The sequence below is a fragment of the Camelus bactrianus genome, chromosome 3, assembly GCF_048773025.1.
Source record: "Camelus bactrianus isolate YW-2024 breed Bactrian camel chromosome 3, ASM4877302v1, whole genome shotgun sequence".
Lineage (NCBI taxonomy): Eukaryota > Metazoa > Chordata > Mammalia > Artiodactyla > Camelidae > Camelus > Camelus bactrianus.
Genome location: NC_133541.1, coordinates 40,105,778 through 40,126,338, shown reverse-complemented (window position 1 = coordinate 40,126,338; position 20,561 = coordinate 40,105,778). Strand labels below are relative to the sequence as shown.

Genomic DNA, 20,561 nt, shown 5'->3' with positions numbered 1-20,561 from the left:
GTTAGGATTCTCAAATCTAACCTATTTCAGAAATGCGAAGTTTGAAAAATTGTTATTATTGTGGAGATGATTTCTGAGCAGGACAAAAAAAAAGGCTCGTTTTCATGTTTGGGCTGATTTCAAAAAAAGTAGTAAGTAACAGTCACTACAAAGGAATATTTTATGTTTAATTACTGGAGTAAACATTTGCTTTGATGGCCACAGTCAAAGACTAGCAGTTGTACACAGAATAACAGTGGACATAGTGACTGTTCGCATTTGGAGTTGTTACTTATTTGCAGTGAGACATTAAAGTGTGCCCCGAGAAATTCTGGGGACAACCTAAGATAGAAGGTTTGGGCTGGGGTGTTAGAGAAGGCAGAGGGCGTGCAGATTTTTCATGTGAGTTGAATGCATCATGCCACGGAATGGGACACACAAGCAGGTAGAGAGAGGAGCCTCACTCACTCCTGGGATGCTTTCTTCCAAGGCTCGCCCACTTAACCAGTTGAAATTTACCCCTGTGGTGCTCTAATAAAGTACTCCAATTCCCACTCATTCACTCACACTTTCACCAAAGCTTTACAGACATCACACCTTTCAGTCATGAGGATAACGGGGAAAGAGGGTGCAGTGTTTCTCCCTTGGGAAGCTTTCAGGCCAAACGGGGTTGATAGGAGAAGCACACAATTACAAGGCAGACAGTAGTAAGTGCCGCAAAGTAAAAAAGTAAATTCTAGCAGAGGTTAGCCGGAAGTGAGAGTCAGGAAAAGTCTCATGTAGAAGGAAACATCTGAGCTTGGCTGTGAAAAATGAAAGAATAGAGACCTGCAGAGATGGGAGTCGGAGACAGGGGTGGTGGAAACAGAGGGGAAAGTTGGATGAGCACCGTTGAATGCAGCCCAGGTTGGGCTGGAGAACTGGAGAGAAACCAGGGGCCAGGCGATAGCCTGGCTGTAGGTTGGGACCAGATTATAGGAGGCCCCATATGCTAAGGGATTTAAACTTCATTTTTATAGGTCTAAAGGCCACTGAAAGATTCTGAGAAGGGTGATGACATGAGCAGAAGAACAAGTTTTAAGCCTAACCCACTAAGAGTTCCTACTCACCATTTTGGCAACTAAAAATTGAGCCCCAATGCCTTTAAAGTATATATAGTATGCAATGAATTAACTTTTTTCCTGTGGATCTAGAATGGTGCTAGTTAAGGACCATGCTTGGAGGAACTGAGAAAGTAGTTTCTCAAATCATATTTGGATTAAGAACCCTGGTTAAGAAAGGAAGTGATTGAAAATACAGAGACCAAATTAAGCAACTCTTACAAGTCCAAGAGAAAGAAAGAAACTAAGATGATAGCAAAGAGAGAAATATTTAAGTATTGATTTTAATCAAGTCATATCTACCCAGTAGAAGACCATACTCCTGGCCAAATGGTTACGTGTTAACAGTAAATACTAGAAAGTCATACTTGTGTGGAGTTGAATGTGAATTTGGTGAACAGCCATGAGTACTTTTGGCTGGAGGTTTCAAAATTTTTTATTTGATTGACTGACTTTTAGAGGGGTTTCTCCTTGCCTGGAGAAGATAGTTACCATTCAAAGATAGGGCTGGAGTGTAATTTAGAAAAAAAAAATTTGTAATTCTAGAGAAAAATAAAGAATACCTGAATTAAATTATAGCCAGTATACAGTTGAAAACTATGAAATAGATGATTAATAATGAAATATTAGATCTATCATGTTAGTCACATTTCCTTGGGTAGGGCACCTGTTTTTGTTAATGACTATTAAACAACAAGCATTACTACCTTTCAAATGAGTATATCAAAAGCTCTACCTAAGACCCCAGAAGGTTCCACAACACTAATTACACCCACCTCAACCTGTCCACCAAAAAGACACAGGCTTATTCTGGCCAGGGAGACAGAGAGCTGCAGCATTACACAGCCACTGTCTGCATTTTGCTGACTATATTGGAAGGAAGCAAAGATTTTCACTGACTTCAAAAATTTTAAAATCAATTGACAAGCACTCAGTTCCCAAAGGTAATACTCTGAGCAAGAACATAAGCAAAGAGCAAAATCTAGTTACTAAGGACCCTGGAATAAGAAACAAGATATCCAGACTTGGATGATTTGGAGACAGAGACTAAAGGTAAGTTAAAAGAAGGATCCAGACCAGACCAACATTATTTTCTTAGAGAAAAGGATTTGGTGAGATATTGGTACCCAAGGAACATTTTTAATAATTTGCCAAACTTAAATACATGAACTGTTAAGCCCCAGGTCTCTCATATCAGTGAGTACAAAGTACTACCTTTTAGAGTTCTTTCCAATACCAATGCTTAGATTCTCAGGAAACCAAATTCAAAAGCTCTCTCTAAATTATTCAGTCTCCCTCCAGGAAGGTGGGTTGTCCCATTTAATCAGGGCTGCTACCTCCAGATCTGTAGTCCCATCTTTTTGGAATCCACTGACCTTACTATCATTTTGTCATCTGATCACTCTTGCTCTGCTGCCCCCAATTTGTTCCCAATAGTACGTCCACGACACTGCTGACCCTCTCTACTTCTCTCTGCCCTTCAGTGCTCTTGAGCCCTAGGCCAGTAGCAGATGCCTTTCTGAGGTCCACGACCACTTACTGGAGAGGAGGTTTCCCCACCAGAGCTTTTGGGTTCCTAGAGTTGTCATCGTCTTCCCACAGTGTCCCCCTTCCGCTGTGCAAAGTGCCACCAGACAGGTATCTCTCTTTATCTGAAGCTGACTGTGGGCCAGGTTCAAGTATTTTCTTCATGGCCTGTTGGGTACTATGCACTTTAAGAAACGTGGATAAGCACCTATTTTGTGTTTCCTAAATATTCCGTACCCTTAAACTCTCCTGGAACGCACTAGTAATAATTGGGAACTGGATGGCCCAGCACACACAGACAATCGACCAGTGATTCAGTTCCAGCTGAAATCGAAAATATCCTTTTTAAGTCATGGATCTATCTTTCCAGCTATCTGTCATGGGTTCATTCTTGACAAGTCAACAAATTCATTTTTTTTTGTAGTTGTTGACTCCACAAAATTCTGGGTTAAGGAGCAGCTTCCAGGTTTTTTAATATAAATACTTGGACCTGATGGTGAAGACAGTCAGGATTTAAGAGCCAGGGTAAGAACGAGGATGAAGTCAGTTTGTCTTTGGGACTCTGATCTGTTAGCACTGGCTCGTGCTCCCCTTTTTGAGACTAACATTATGAGCGCTCAGCACTGGGTTGCCTGTATTTGAAAACAGAAAGAACAGAATGAGATCTTATCATAATGGTTTAGCAGAGACAGAATGAATGTGGCTTAATAAATGATTGTTGATGGGGTGCCTGGGCTCTCAAAGATGAGTTCTGAGTTCTTAATCCTGTCTGGGAGAATGACATTATTAATTGATCAAGAGAAGACAGAAGCTGCAGGAGGCTTGGGAGTGAAGGTGATTAATTCAGTGTTCGACACGCTGAATTGGAGATTCTCGTGGATCATTTGAGTGGAAACACCCAGAGTCACCCAGATATAGGGAACTTGGAAGGCAAGTCTAAACTCAAGACATATGTGTGGGAGTCAGTCCACAGACATGACAGATGAGGCCAGGAGTATGAATAATTTTAATTCACCACTTTGACATTCAGGTTGGGTATGAGAGGCAGAGATGTGGGCAAGCAAGTTAGCGTTCTTGGCGTATCTCATTTAATGAGGTTCACTCCTACTTATTTATGATTAGACAAGAAAAACAAGGATATCTGAAATTACTAGGCATATCAAGTCCATCTTAGCCTTTATCCAGGCATTAGAGTCAGACAGAACTCGATTCGGATTCACACCTTTGCCTTGCCTGCATTCCCTTTTTTTTAAATTGGAAATGAATCTAAGTGGAAGTGGAAGAAATAATCAGCTCCCATAAAACCAACAAATGCCTCCTCTCCTTTCCCTACTTGTTAATGATTCTAAGATTTGCAATTTGTAAATCAGTTAGATGAAGAGGGTAAAATCCTGGAAAGCCCTTACCTCTTGCTGAGATCTAGCCAAGAACTTACTACAAGACTCTAGACAATCTTCAGAGAAAAGTCTGCTAACTTGGCTTGTGAAGGATGATGCTTTTACTAAGTTTTCGTCCTAAATCCTATGAGATTTAGATAGCTAAGAGCTCCCAGAGCATAAATAATAAAACTCGGAAGTGAAGAAAAATATTGGACTGGATTAGTCTAAAAATACAAATATAGAGTTCTAATTCATATTATGATACAATTACAAAAAGATTAATTTATTCATCAAACATCAGCTGAGAATCCACAATGTGCCAGCTTTGAACAAGATTTAGGGATTACAAACCTGGCTGAAGGAATTATACATAACACACAGTCCTTCTCTTCAAGACCTCCCCAGTCTCATGGGAGACACAGACACACAAAAACTGTTACAAGTAAATGTGCTAAAATGCTATAGTGCAATACGAATTGTTTTGGGTATATAGACAAATTATTTCTGACTGCGGAATCTGGGAAGGCTTCTAAGAAAAAGTGATATTTGAGATGGGTCTTGATGCTCAAAGATTTCTGAGGTGGTGAAAGCAGGGCTGGGCATTCTAGAAAAAAAGAACAGCCCTGGCACCCCTACACAGAGCCTTGGCAGCTAACTGAAGCAAGAAGTAAGAAAGTCTGGTGCAGGGCATAGAGTGAGCTGCAGAAAGGACTGAAGGAGAGAACCGAAAAGATAGGTTGGGGCCAGCTTGAGCAAGATTGGTTTTTATCCTGATGAGCTTGATAGTAAGTCAGTGAAGAGAGGGGGCTGTGTCAAAAGCTGCAGTGAGAAGTGACGAGGCCGAGGACTGCAAAGAGCTGAGGATGTGAGAGTCTTCTGAGGTAGAACTACTAAGACTCAACACACGGAATAGAGGCTAAGTCTCAGGTTCCTTTCCTGGAAGCCTGGAGAGCATGGCTGAGGATCCTAGCAATGCCCCAGTATTCTTCTTTCCCCTCTTCTTCCTGGGCACAGAGCTAAGTTCGTTTCCCAGAACTTCTGCACATAGTTGGGGTGATGTATCTGCATTTCGCACAGTAGGGTGTGGACAGAAGTGAGATACACACTACTTCAAGACCTGTGGATTCATTCTCTCTCTTGTCCATCTGCAGTAACCTTCCGTGTAAGGTGGTAGAGATGCCACATCTCAGGAGGAGTGTGATCATCATCCTGGTAAAAAATGGGAGTGGAAACACCCAGAGTCACCCAGATATAGGGAACTTGGAAGGTAAGTCTAAACTCAAGACATATGTGTGGGAGTCAGTCCACAGACATGACAGATGAGGCCATGTCTGTGGACTAAAAAGTGGCCCTAAAAAGTGTTTGGAGCAGAACTTCCCCAGCATCCTACCTCTCTGCAAGACTGCAGTGGGGTGTGATATCCAATGGGCTGGGAGCAAGCAAACGAGTTTTATTGTGGCAAGGCATTAAGATTTTGTGGTTTGTCTCTTTCAGAAGCTAGTGTTACTACCTTGAGTAATACTGAGGAGAAGAAGGGGGAGTGATATGAATAAAGCAGAAGATTGAGAAAAAAAACAAACAGTGGGCTTAGTTGCACCTAGGCTGAATTTGAGGGAAGTGTAGGGGCATCTGGGTGCTCAAGAGATCAGAAGAAAAACGGGTTTAAAGCTTAGAAAAGAGGCTCAGGCTAGCCCTGTTATATCTGGATATTCTTTGAAGTCCAAGAAGTATGAAGAACCAGTCTTGATGCATATAGGTTGAGATGAGGAGCAGAACTCTGGGGGCAACACTAGTATTTATGGTGTAGAAAGAAGAGGATTCATCAGAAGAGTTTAGGGAAAGAGTGACCAAGTGGGGAGAAAAAGGGAGAGACATTTTCTCCTTTGTTTTAGTTACTTCCTGCAATATAGCATTTTAGGCTTTTTAAAAAATATAATTTACTGGACACATTCCGTAAAAATCCAGGGAGACGGACACTTCCCAATGTATGAATTAAGAAAATGGAGGCATATTGACACAACATTGTAAACTGACTATAACTCAATAAAATAAAAATTAAAAAAAAAAAACAAAACAGAGGTGTAGAGAGGTTACATGACACCCATCCTTAAGCTTCTACAACTCATCAGCTAGAGAGCAGGGATTTGATTCTAGACCACTCTGCTCCAGAAAAGTAGAACATACCTAAATGGTGGCTGGGGGAGTGAGCTGCCACTGAAAGAACCAAGAAAGATTCTGATGTGTCTGAGTGGGAGGTGAGGTGAGCAGAACAGAGGCAGGGTGCAGTCACAGCCAGGAAGCAAGGAGCAGAAATGAGGTCAGTGTCTGATGCAAGATGCAAGGTGCTCAGGCAGGCAGAGGGGCTCCAGGAACTCAGAGAGAAAACAAGACTTGAATAAGGGAAATGCCCAAAACTAGAGTTACACGCAAGAGTTTAAGGTTGAGAACTGAGGAAACAATAAATGACGCTTACAGTTGGCACTTAAGTCCTTGGCACTTACAGAGGGCCAGGCCTGTATGCTCCCCTGCCCCACTGAGCCATTCCTCTAAGAAGATTTGCCAACTGGTGTCCTGCTGTTTGCAGATGACTTACAAATGTATTCTGTTTGGTCCATAAAATGGGTTTTTTTTTTAAATTAAAGTTCATTCTCATCATTTAAAAATGAAGACAATGGACATCAAACTTCAGATTTCAGGATTCTTTTGAAAACTTAGATGGTCAGCAGCTCTGAACCACCTGTCCCCATGATGCCTCTTGTGGATAGGTAAGAAGTCTGCCACCTTGGTGGGGTCACTGATTCCCATGACCTGCCAGCCTTTGTAGGATTTCAGTCTGCAAACACTGCTTGAAGAGATAGGAAAAGGGACCTCAGGCCTCAATGGCGGTCATGATGCTGCTACACTGGCCGGGAGGGGTCTTCTGACTCGAGGGTACTTGTAATCGGTAAGGACACAGCTGGGCTTGCTTTGGCCGTGAGGTTTCATTAAGGAACAGAGACACTCGACAGAAGCTCCAGGGTCTGGCTTTTGGTACTTTAGGTTATTTGCAACCTTGGCCAAGAGTTATTTTCAGAAGGGCACTGGGGGCAGAAAACAGATGGGAGTGAATGAAGGCTGAGGGGATAATGGTCCTGGGTGAACATGACCAGGCTTCCTGTTTTACCATTGCCCTTTCAATTTGCAACACAGCAGCCAAAAGGAGCCTCTCGAATATGTCAGCTCATGTCATTCCTCTACTCAGAACATTCCCATGAGCTTCCTAATTTACCCAGAGTAAAAGCCAGAGTCCTGACCTGCAATGCCCCCCAAGGCCCTCAGGATCTGGTCCCCCGGCCTCATATCCCACTACAGTCCCCTCCCCACTCTGCTCCAGCCACGGTCTTCCGTGCTGCTCCCTGACTTACACTAAGCACGCGCCCATCGTGCCACAGGACCCTCACCTGGCATTCCCTCGGCTTCAAATGCAGATTTTCCACATGGCTTACTCCTTTACTGCCTTCAGCTCACCTACCCTGACTGCTTTATTGAAAGGAGCAGCCACACACCCTCCCTAGTACTCTCTGCCCATTCCAGTTTATTTTCCCCCCAGGCATTTATACACATTTTAGATTTGTTTGTTTCCTTCATTAGGCTATGATCTGCCTTCCCTTCGTTAAAAGGCAGGAGATATTTTTTCTTTTTTCTTCTCCACTACTCTCTCTCTAGTGCTAAGGGTAGCGCCTCACATACAACAGGTACCCTGTACACAGTAGCTGGATGAGACTGAGCCAGAGACTGACTGGGCTGAAGGGTGGAGGATGGAAAGAGATACAAAAGGTGGAGGACATAAACGACAGAGCCTAATCCTAGGAGAGCTGGGGGCAGATAGAATTAGAAGCCTCACGGGAGGGACTGGCCTTGAAAAGCAGGAAGAGAATTTTCCCTCTCAGGTAGGCATGAAGGAAGCAAGGATAGGTCCTGATACCAAGCATGGAAGGAAGAGAAATTGACACACATCAATTACCATTTGCTAATGAACTCACTCACTCATTTACTGTACCCCTACTGCATTTGGGGTACATGCTAGGGACTAGAGGTGCAGAGGTGATGCCCTCTATTTTCTCTGTCAGGTAGGAGCAGGGTTAGTAGTTGAGAATGAGGAGAGGGGAGAGTTGTAGGATGTTTGAGAAGGAAAGGGTTTGGAAGAGCTGTTTGGGGCACTGTCAACAGAAAGTGGGTAGGACACATGAAAGGACTGCCGAGTCATGCAGAAGGCCCAGCTGAGGCTGTTCGGTGCCAACTGGCACAGGTATCTGATTTCTCTAACATCATTTGCGGCCTGAGAGCAGAAGCTGACAAAAGCAGATGGTTGGAATAAATTGGTCCTGGGGATTGCTAGGAGAGGGTGCTGTGAATCAGCCCGGAAACCTGACTCCCCACTGCCTCTCCACTCACCTGGGGCTGCTCACCTGATTTGGAAGAATGACACTGATCGACAGACAGCTGTGCCCTCTTCCCCCTAGGAATCACCACTGGCCTCAAACAAGAGTACCCAGTATGAACTGCTCCACAAACTTTGAATAATGGAAATGTTGATATTTACCCCTGGGGGCTCCTCTCTCCTCACTCCCCATGAATTACCAAAAGGGGATCCATCTGACTTCCACACAGTGATGCTTTGAAAGCTGGTCCTTCAGCATCCGACAGACACTTCTGGCCCACTCTGTGGGAGTCCTTACTTATTTAGCTTCTGATACATACAGGCAGTTGTAGTCCTTCGAGGGAGGATGACTTTAATCTGATTCCAAGTCCACTTAGAAGAGTCCCTTCTGTAAGTTCCCAAGGACATGCTTCTACTAATGGAAGAGAACTTCTTGGGCATCTTCCTCACTATAAGCCTCCATCTGCCGTAACTTTTGGACACTAATTGGTCCCAGTATGCAGTCTACTCTGCCAAACCTATAGCTGGTTAGTCCCTTGATCTCAGGCTCACCTTGCCTTCACCTCTCTACTTTGACAGGTTTATTCTGTTAAACTTGAGGAGGGATCATCCCACTGTTGGCCTGTCCCTTCTAGGGCTTTATCTGAAATCTTTATGACCACTCACTTCCCCAGGTACACACACAGTGTGAATCTGCTGCTCTCTTGGGAGAACCTCTTCATGTAACACCCCTATTGGTCAAAGGATGCAGGCAAAGCATTAAATGCCTTCTTCCTCGGGCTGTCCCTCTTTCCTACCTGGAACTTGACACTCTCACCCTTGGCTTCATAGTCATGTGAACGCATCATGGTTTTACTTTGTCGCTTAAAAATATTTTACTCTCTAATCTTTTCATGGCTTTCTGTACAATAGAACTATGATTTCCGTCCCCTATTTGTAAAATGTGAGCAATTTAGGATTTTTGGTCTATGAACTCTGGAAATTAGAAGAATGCAAATTTAGATCGTTATGTTGGAAGTGAGCCATCCAGAACAGTCAGACATGTCTAGAGTCCATGGGAGTGAGTTGGAGTGTGCCTTCATGGGATGGCAGTAAAGGAGAGAGAAACAAAAGACAAACAGCACAAGCTTGCCGTCTTGTCTTGTTTGTTCTCACGACAATGAAAGGACGGATTTTCCTGCAGAACATTCTGCAGGGACTGGCTAGAGCTGTCTACTCCTACCCCTAGCGGTCGGAGAGAGCTACTGCATCACTGTGGCACTTCAGTCCCTTCATGCTGTCCTTTCTTAAACAGAGACTATCTCGGTGTTGTCTGCTCTTCTATGCTAATGGAGGCCAACTTAGATAATGTAACCTTTCAAATGTTCTCCCTCCCCTGATCACCAGCCAAGCTTCCCCATGTGACTGTATTTTACACATCACAATCAAGCGCATATTCTTGAAGCACTACTTTGAACCTGTCAGTCCTGTTTAAAAACCTTCACTAATTCCCCATTGTTGACCAAATAGTGAATTCGCCTGATCTTGCCATTCAAGGCTGCACTTATCAAGCCTAAACTCGCATCATGCCCCCTAATGTTCCATTACCCAGTATGTTCCTGTGGCCAGAGTCAGTGTGAGGGCACTATAGAAAGGCGTGAACATCAGGAGGCGCTGTTTACCAGGTGTTACCAACGCAACAGTATCCTCCCCCCGTCTCTGCTCTACTCAACTAGTATTCCATGATTGCACTTTTCTAGTTCCGTATTATTTGAGTTTCTTAAAGCTTCTCTTTTCTCTTGGTGCTAACAAATAATATTACAGTGCTTTAGCCTTGAGATACTGACTCTTCCGTTAATATCCTCCAGTAAAAAGAATCTCAGAAAAACAAGAAGATGTTTCCACTTCCCTTGCAGACACAGATATTCAGACACTACTTTGCTTCATTAAAAAAAAGAATTCTGAACTTGAGAACATTCCCAAGAATATCAATCTTAATCTCTGGTCCACCAGGGAGACTTGTGTAACTATAAGTGTTCTTTTCCGATTTCTTTGCTACTTTAAAACCTGTCCTTCAAAGTTTTGTTTATAAGTAGAGTTACTGAGGACACCTGGACTCCAGAAATGGTTGCTATGTGCTGAGAATTCTAACCTTTACCTTCTGAAACTTTGAATGTCTAATTGTTTCCCTTATCTATAAATTTGTTGCTAGATAATACTTTTAAAAAGGTATAGATACTTGTAAACTTTTTAAGCAACCAAGAAAAGGAGCTTTTTGAATTTTTCATTTCTCTTTACATTCATTCAAGTATAATAAGCCTATGATTCTGACAGATTATTTAATCAAACCAAGAGTTTTGAGAGATTTTGTCTCATTTAAATCACTAGTATTTAGTTAAATATTTATCTCTCCCTTGACAAATTGGAATTTCTTTTAAAGCAGGACTAATCACATTGTGTATCTATATTTATATAAATTACTAAATATATATTCATACTTTATCATAATTATTTATCCAGTATCTAGCATTATCCTTTTTACAAAAGCAACTAATTACTGAGTGATTTTTTTTTTTAGTAGCTTACTCATGATTTTGGTCTTTATAAAGACATATGCATGCTGTCTAATTGATCTATCAAAGCAGGAGCTGTTGATACCAAAGTTGGGAATTTGGCCCCTGTATGTCAGACCATATAACAGGGAAACATTTTCATTGCTTTATGGGCCAGATTACATATGTAGTAAAACATTTTTAGCCTTTTATAAAACACTTAGAGTATTCATAAATATTTTAGATCATTCTTTAATTTAAAATGTGGACCTATTAATTATCTTGTGATAGGCATGCTTTTGTGTGTGTGAGTATATATGTGTGTGTTTTTCAGAATCCAATCTATTCCCAAACTATTTGGGAATACTTCGTATGAATTTTATATGAATACTAAGAAGGTATACAATAACATATTTAAGATAAAAAAGAATTATCATGATTAGTCTTAATTATGAATCCACATTTGGGCTAGGCTGTGGAGTCGGATAAAACTGTAGTAGCTTTTCAAATTTTACCTCTTCCTGCTGAAGGTTTGAAAAGATTCATGGTCTTTAAAGAAGGAAAACTGTAATAAAACACCACTTATTAAAGACCTTTTCTTATCGTAGGTTCAGGAAACTCTGTCTTTCAGAAACCTTCAAAATCAGAAGCATCTGAAGGAAAGAAGTCAGCCATTTCCAAGAAAACCTGAACTGGATTCAGCCTTGCTTCCAAACCCTGGAGAAGATTTCCTCTTTGTATTTTGTCAGTCGTCCAGAACAAACACTATTCCAAGATGTTCTGCTGATTATTCAGCTTCTTTACCAATATCATTTCTGGGTTACAGACAGTGACTTCTTTTCCACTTTGGTTGAGAAAATGATCTGAATAATCCATCAACAGGAGAGAAGGCCGAACAGCCTGCTACGCTGCACATATCTTATCAGTGAGTCATCCATAAGGTAAGAGAGAGGATGGCTCATTAATTAAACATCCTGCTCTCACCCCAGGGCAGACCATATTAATAATTACCAGCTTTATTCTTTAATAATATTATTCTATATTGAAGTGAATAATTAAATTACATAGAAACAACCTAGCAAAGATAATTATAATTATCGTTACGGAATGAATAGCAGTATCGTTGTCCACACATTATACTTTTCTAAACTAGATGTGCCTACATTCATTTACACAGAATGTGATTTTAAGGTCTTAGAACATTTCACATGTGACTTAGCTACTGTTCTTCATTAATACCCTTTGGAGCTTCATATTTTATCAGAAATAATCTGGTCGAGATGTTTTATATTACTAGTATCCCTTGGTGGAGAATATTAAATGTAAATTCTATCTTGAAGAATCTTGCGGGTGATTAACTTTCTCTCAAAGAAACATGCATACACTGTTTCACGTCTTGGCAGAAGTTATATATGAGGATGCAGCTGAATAGCAAGTTCATAAAAGCAGAGAGAACTAAAAGGTCCCAATCTATAACATTATGCACTGGAAAATTAAGTCAGAATTTCAGAAGCTTTCTTAAATCCATTCAAACTCTGACAACGCTTCTTTTCTTCTTTTGTTAAAGATATGGTTGTCCTGATTCTTTTTATTTTTTTAAGCAGATGTAGTTTCCCAATACCATTTACTCTCCCAGAGGAGAAAGGGCATGAGGAAAAGAACAGCATGTGTTCAGCATTCCCCACCCAAGTCTGTGCTGGGAAGGAAGGACCAGTGTGCACAGACTTTAACATTTGACTGTGGGGGACTCCTTGCACACGTCTCTAACCCCGACCTCATTCCTGAACCACACACTCGCACATCTAACTGTCAACTCAACATTTCTGCCTGGTCGTCTGGTAGAAATTGCAAATATGAGCGATCCAAGATATACTCCAGACTCTGCTACGTCAGCCCTCACCCTGATCCCCACAGCTGCCTAACACCGACCTCTCTGTCTTCCCCAAAGTGACTGCCTCCATCATCCACCCAGGAGCTCAGGACCCAACCCAGGAGCCACCCGTGATCCCTCTTGCTCTCTCCTGCCATCACTAAGCCCTGCCTGGCTTCCTTTCAATATCTATTCTGAGTCTGCTCCTCTCCCTTCCTCCAGTGCTGCTGCTGCCTTGGCCCCTGCGGACATCACACCTTGCACAGACTTGTCACAGCTTCTTCCTGGGTCTCCAGGTTTCCTTTCTTGGATTCTCACAGTATAATCTCTACACAGCAGTGAGAGTATATTTTCTCTCTCTCTTTTTCTTTATTGAAGTATAGTCAGTTTATAATGTGTCAATTATTCCTAGTATACAGCATATTTCAGTCATACATATACATACATATATTCACTTTCATTCTTTTTCATGAAAGGTTACTACAAGATATTGAATATAGTTCCCTGTGCTGTACAGAAGAAACCTGTTGTGTATCTATTTTATATATAGTAGTTAGTATCTGCAAATCTCAAACTCTCAATTTATCCCTTCCCACCCCCATCCCCCTCTGGTAACCACAAGTTTGTTTTCTATGTCTGTGAGTCTGTTTCTATTTTATAGATGAGTTTATTAGTGTCTTTTCTTTTTTTTAGATTCCACATATAAGTGATATTATATGGTATTTTTCTTTCTCTTTTTGGCTTACTTCACTTAGAATGACATTCTCCAAGGCCATCCATGTTGCTGCAAATGGCATTATTTTATTCTTTTTATGGCTAAGTAGTATTCCACTGTATAAATATACCACAACCGGTTTATCCAGTCGTCTGTTGATGGACAGGGAGTATCTTTTCAACACACCAGCATTAGGACACTGCCTCTGCTTCCCACCACACACAGAACAGCCACTGCCTAAGGAGCCCTGTGATCCAGGTCTGGTTGCCCCTGACACTAACCCTGGCTCTCTGTGCCCCAGACACACAGGCCTTCCGGCCCCTCCTGGACTCTTGGCTGCCATTTTCACACTTGCTGTTCCCTCCTGTGCCTGGAATGCTCCCCCAGCCCCTACGCTCTTCACATGGTCAGTTTCTTCTCGTCACTCACATCTCTGCTCAACCTCCAACATCTCTCCTCAACTTCCACTCCTAGAGCACCTGAGCTCAAAGTCCCTGGGCCACAGCCCTTGACTCAGCTTTTTCTCCACAGCAATGCATCACAAACTGATACCTTATTATTCATTTGTTTTTTATCTGTATCCTTATTTATTTGTCATCTATCACCCCAGCTAGACCTGTCTGTGACTGGCGCCTAGTAGGCACTGAACAATTTTGTGTTAAACGAGTGGCTAACCAATCTACCCTATTGCATGGAAATATAGCAAATGCATAATTTATGAAATCAGGTTCAGACAGAGGGGAATTTCAACTTCTCTTGGTTATGCCATCATAACTGTTCTTGGGTAAGAAGTACTGGGATCAAGGGTCTTCCTACATTTGCTATGAGTACCTGGGTGACTGGAGGTGCTGCCTGCTCCATCCGTAGCTCCACCCTGCATGCCCTACAGAGTTCAAAGTCAGCATGCACATGACAAGCCCCTGCCTCCACAATGACCTCTCCTCCAACCACCCCACCCTCTGCCCCCTCTACTCCAGGCACACCCCCTTCTTGCTGTCCTCGCAGGCTCACTAGGTATGTTCCAGCCTTGGAGGTCTTGCACTGTGTGCTGGAATCCTCTGTCCCAGGGGCTGGCTCCTTCTTGCATTCAGAGTTCACCTTCAATGTCAACTCCTCAAAGAGCCATCGATGACCTAAAGCACCCTCCCACATCATTATAATTTTAAAAATTTTATATATATATATATATATATATATATATATATATATATATATATATATATTTATTAAAGTATAGTTTGTTGTGTTAGTTTCAGGTATACAGCACAGTGATTTAGTTATAAATATATATATGTATTCTTTTCCATATTCTTTTTTGTTATAGGTTATTACACAATATTGAATATAGTTCCCTGTGCTATACATTAGGAACTTGCTGTTTATCTATTCTATTTATAGTAGTTCATATCTGTAAATCCCAAACTCCTAATTTATCCCTTCCCGCCTTTCCCCTTTGGTAACCATAAGTTTGTTTTCTATATCTGTGAGTATGTTCCTGTTTCATAAATAAGTTCATTTGTGTCATTTTTTTTAGATTTCACATGTAAGTGATATTATATTTGTCTTTCTCTGTCTGACTTACTTCACTCAGTATGGTGATCTCTAGATCCATCCAAGTTGCTGCAAATGGCATTATTTTATTCTTTTTTATGGCTGAGTAGTATTCCACTGTGTATATAAATATAAATGTGTGTGTGTGTATGTGTGTGTGTATCTATATATATGCATATATAGATAGATAGATAGATAGATAGATAGATAGATAGATAGATAGATACATATATATACCCCACAACTTTTTATCCAGTCATCTAATGATGGATATTTAGGCTGCTTCCATGTCTTGGCTTTTATAAATAGTGCTCCTATTACATCATTATAATTTAATTCTCTGCATAGCCTTTATTGCTGGTTTTTTTCTTGTTTATTTTATCCCCCTATCACCAGGCTATAAATTCCAATGATCCTTTTGTTCCTACCATATCCCCAGGGCCTGGAACAATGCCTGGTATATGGTAGGTGATCAGTAAACATTTGATAAATATGAATATGACCCTATCTAGCTTGGTGCTTTGAATCCACTGAGTACATAAGAAGTGCTAGTTGAAATATTAGCAGCATGCTTATCTCCCCCATCCCCTCCCCAAGTCCCCTACTGATTTGTAAAGTGGTGTTATTCTTTTTTTTTTTTTTTTTTTTTGCATAAACTTCCTCTTTGAACCCAAACTTTTCTACAGACTCTTTCTCGCAGTTATGGCTCAATATTATTTCTCTTCTTATCTGAAATGAGCAAGGTCTGTGCTTTGTTTATCTGTTTGCAGCACAGAGCAGAGGGTCTGCTACACAGCAGGTGCTCAGTCAATATTTACTGAAAGAATGAAAGAATGAAAGAAGAGTCTAGAATGAAGCTAAGACTCTGCTGGCTGGGTGCCTGCCCGCACTGCATAATGGAGTAAAGATAGATCGCTTGGCAACATCTCAGACCACCTTTCAGAGCTAGGAATTATCAAGTGAATTGTTCGGGCTTGATTTCTGAGATTTGGCTGCCTGCATCCCTGGAATTCATTAGAAAACTGCTTATCCTTTTTACGAAGTGTTGGCCTATGGTGAAATCTGTGAAAACATCACAGATAACTTGGTTTTCTCTTAAATTAGTAGCACCAGCAGAATTTCACTTTCCCTGAAAGCCAGAGCACATGTATTGCCTCGCCTGTCCAATTTCCAAGGTAAAGTTCTGACAGCATCTGTCCTAGGTCCCCTCCTGGGCTATATGGTTTTGTAGACCTAAGTTCGTGCTTCAGATTCAGAGATGCTGTCTTCAGTACCTTGAAGTTTACTTTCTACCTCTTCCTCAAACCCTGTGGTACCTAGGCCCTCACCTGGGTGTCTGGAATCAGCTCCTGCCTACATCTCCTGGCTGCTGTGGCCTTCAGTAGATTAGCTTGTACATCCTGGCCTGTATTAGTGTGTGCACCCTAACAGGTATGTCCTATGCTTTGCACCAAGCCTTTACCAAGTGTGAAGTCTCTGACTACACCTTTAGCTGAGCTATGTCTACCTCCTAGACTCTGAACCCCACCAGTAATCCCTGGTTCATACTGGAGCTTCAGTATCATATTTATGACAATAATCCTTCTTTGAAAAATGCCAGAAAAAACTCTGGACATTCCATCCCCTCAGCTGGTCATTTGCTGCCTTGGACTTAGCATTAATCTTCTCATATTTCCATCTGGCGCTATGAGGCAGCTTTTTCTCTGGACTCTTGCCTTGGACCGACAGTCTTATTTCTGCATTTTATTTCAGTTTTATCTCTTGATGCCACAATCATCAATAAGTGGCTGATAAGATAAATGCTAGATGTTGTGTCTACACAGTGAAATATTTTAGGATTATCAGAAGGATGATGCATGACTATGTTGAGGTAGAAATATCTCTAGAATACATTTTTGAATATCAATATAGGGTGGCAAAATAATATGTTCAGTATCATTTCACTTGCATCAAATTTTATATATTTATATTTATATTTATATATATCCATATAAAGAGAAGCATGGAATTTTGATGAAGAAATATCAATGGTGGTAAGAAAAACCATCTAACAAACTTGGACTCAGTAACATTCTAGATATCACTTTAACCATCTGTTTAATTGAAAGTGGCTCATGCGTGCCAGGCCCTCTTCTAGGCAATAAATAACCAAGACCCTGCAAGTGGCTCCTGGGCTGGCAGTGATGGAGCTCTCAGAACTAGCCTCCGGCAGTGTTCTCTCCCACGGGGAGGGCTAGGGGTTACACAAGTGGCCCACTTGCTTCCTTGCCTCCAGCACAAGGTTCCGCCCAGACAGAGCAGCTGCTTTCTAAATGTCAGGGCCCAGCTGCGCGTACCATCCCACACTATGGCCTGCAGGCCTTGAGCATGGCCACACAGGGAGGAGGTAGATTCAGAAACACCCTCAGGAAGTTAGTCCTTTGTAGATTTACATGGAGGGGAGATTCCTAGTCCTCAGGGTGAAGAAGTGCCTGAAGGGGATTGTCTGCCTCTCTGAAGTTTGACATATATTTCTGTATCCTTACGGCACAGATTTATGGGTTGAATTCTACAAAGGGACCCAAAAGTTTGAAGTAAGGCCCCCCCTCAAAAAAAGGCTGCTTATTCTAACGCCACCCAATGTTTTTTTTTTCATTACTTTTATAGGAAATAATTAAAAATAAAAGCTTATCCAATCAGAGGGACACGACCACACTTAGAGTAAGCTGAGTGAGGGTTCCCAAGGATGAGTGAGAATCAGCAGAGCTGGGCGCGGATGCTGAGGCTCCTGACTTCCAATCCATTGCTCTTCCACTACATCACCCTGCCCTACAAGGAATTTCCCAGCACTCCCATGCGTCCTACTAGGATGCCGATGGACATTTCTCTCTACATTAGCATATCCATTTTCCTCTATTGTCATTTCCTCTTGCTAGGTAAAAGCAAATGGCTTTCTTCTCTGAATCACTGTGCTCTTTTCTAAGTTATAGCAAGGCAAATTTTTATTAAATATCTATGTTGTAAGACAGAAAGGTGGGAGCTTCTTCCTCAGTGGAAGTGGAAACAGCCTGGTAAGCACCTACCATGTGTGAGAAGCTTGGTTATCTGTTCCTTTGTGACAGCCTGCAAACTCTTACAATATGGACTGGATGATGTCACCAGGAGAACAAGGAGACTGCTTGGAAAGAACCAAACCTAATTATCTAAGTGTTAGAAGACTGGTTTCAGGATGGGGCCTGCTTCTGTTTCCCATTGTTTTAGTACCTATGGGGGGAGGTGTTGGGGTAAAAAATGTACATTTTGGAAGTCTTCCTTTCAAAGAATCGCACTACTGGAAGGAAGGTTAACAAACATCTAATATCACTCCTTGATTTATCAACGAGAAAAACGAAGCATCATCTTTCTGACTTGCCTAAGGTTACTCTACAATTTGGGGGCAGAGCTGGGTCTTGATGCTTAGGTGGCTTTAAATGGAGTATCAGATTCAAAAGCATAAATATAGGTCCTGTTTACTTACAATATTTTATAATGTCGGTTCTCTGGGTCTACTGTTTCCTCTCTTTCTCCTTGTTATTCCGCACTCCCACCCCTTTCAACTCTTAGCTCAAGATGTTCCACAGATGGAGGAAACCAACCTCGGCTTACCTCCATATAAATTTGTACTGTTTTGACTTTTCATTTGCAGTGGTTGTCACTAACACCTGCCTGGTTCCCTCATATCATAGGAGGAAAATAAACATTTCAATGTATGTTCATTTTATATCTGTCTGAGACTCATGATTTAAAGTTTTCCTGAAAATTATCTTTTCACTGATATTAAATAAGAAATATCTATATTGTAGTTTCCTCAGAAGGCTAGTTACTGGTAGAAAAAATCCATCAAGAGGATAAATAAATAATTATAAAAAATGAAAATAAAATATCTTCCATTAAGGATGAAAATTTGACATGTTTATGAACTAAATTTCAGGAAGGAAAGAAAATCCTACAAAATAACTTATAACCTTAAGTAACACAGTAATAAGATGATAAGAGCAGTTTTAAGAAAGTAACAACCACTGTGCGGATCTCTGCTGCTTAACATGCAGCCTTCAGCCACATATGGCTGCTGAGGGTTTGCACCGTGCTTCCTCCGAGTTGACATGTACTATACGTGTAAAATGAACTCCAGATTTGGAAGATTTAGTACAAAAAAAGAATGTAAAATATCATATTAATAATCTTTATATTGATTACATGTTGAAGTGATAATATTTTAGATAACTTGGGCTACATAAAATACCTTAAAAATTAATTTTACCCATTTCTTTTTGCAATTTAAATGTGACTACTAGAGCATTAAAATTACATTTGTGATTTTGGATAATTCTGGTATAAAGAATTAAACCAAAATTTTGATACATATTATGAGGCATTATTGACATAATCTTGGGTTTCAATACTTATTCTGGAGAAAAACAAAACAAGAAGAAAAATCATACATTGAAGAGCAGTTTCCTGGAGTTCATACTAAATAAATATGTTTTCTCTGTGAACAGTCATAGAACATTCGGCTGTCATCAGTTACAATACGGAAAGACAAAAAAGATCATGAAAGAGCTGCCTGAATCAAACAGTTTGAAGATCAGTAAGTGTACATTTAGTTTTGTTGTACCTTTTGTCCTTGGTGGAAGGTGAAGTCCATTGTGTGTGTGTGTGTGTGTGTGTGTGAGTGAAAGTTCAAGGTTTCCATGAAGAAGTGAAAAGAGCTGAGCATTCAAGATGAAGGAGGTATGAACATGGTTACACTTTCTAGAGAGATGACTGGTTACCTTGGAAACAGTTTAAATTCTTACATCAAACAAAATCCTGAAATCGACCTTTTTTTTTTTTAGAGCAAGCAGCATATGGATTTAAGGTGTTTATCACTGCAAAATGAAATTCAACATTGTTTGTGGGTACTGCAAATGCACACATTAATTGCATAATTTTCATTTGTAAAGAAATAACAAATTATATAACTATCAAGTTAAAAGTCATGTGAGAGACAAATTGAACTTTCTGGGGGAATTATCTTTGATATATTTTTACTAAAATAAAATACTGTACTGTTTTTTTCTGATTTAAAGATATAAATTGCTTATTGCAAAAAAAAAAAAACCAATCAATATATAAGGAATTAAAAAAAGTAGGAAGTAGCCTCCACTCCCAGACCCAATCCCATTGTCAGAGATGTCTACAGGTAGCAGTTTGGTAACTGTTTTCCTAAATGTGTTCTTGCTGTTTGCGTGTGTGTGTGTGTGTGTGTGTGTGTGTGTGTGTGTGTGTGAGAGAGAGAGAGAGAGAGAGAGAGAGAGAGAGAGAGAGAGAGAGAGAGAGAGAGAGAGAAAGAGAGAGGGAATGGGATCATATAACTCATGTTATATAAACTGCTTTTTAAAATCGTAAATAATGTCCTTCTTTGGAAAATTAAGATTTGTAAGTAATACTCATATCTATGCAGGGGTCTTTTCACTGACAGCCTCACTGCC

The 20,561-nt window shown here is 40.9% G+C and overlaps 1 protein-coding gene across 2 annotated transcripts in view; it reads right to left on the bottom strand.

Annotated features, from left to right (window-relative positions):
- The window catches only part of RAB3C (RAB3C, member RAS oncogene family), a 255,698-nt gene that overhangs the window by 92,640 nt on the left and 142,497 nt on the right, over positions 1–20,561 (bottom strand). The gene's annotated exons all lie outside the window — the stretch shown is intronic.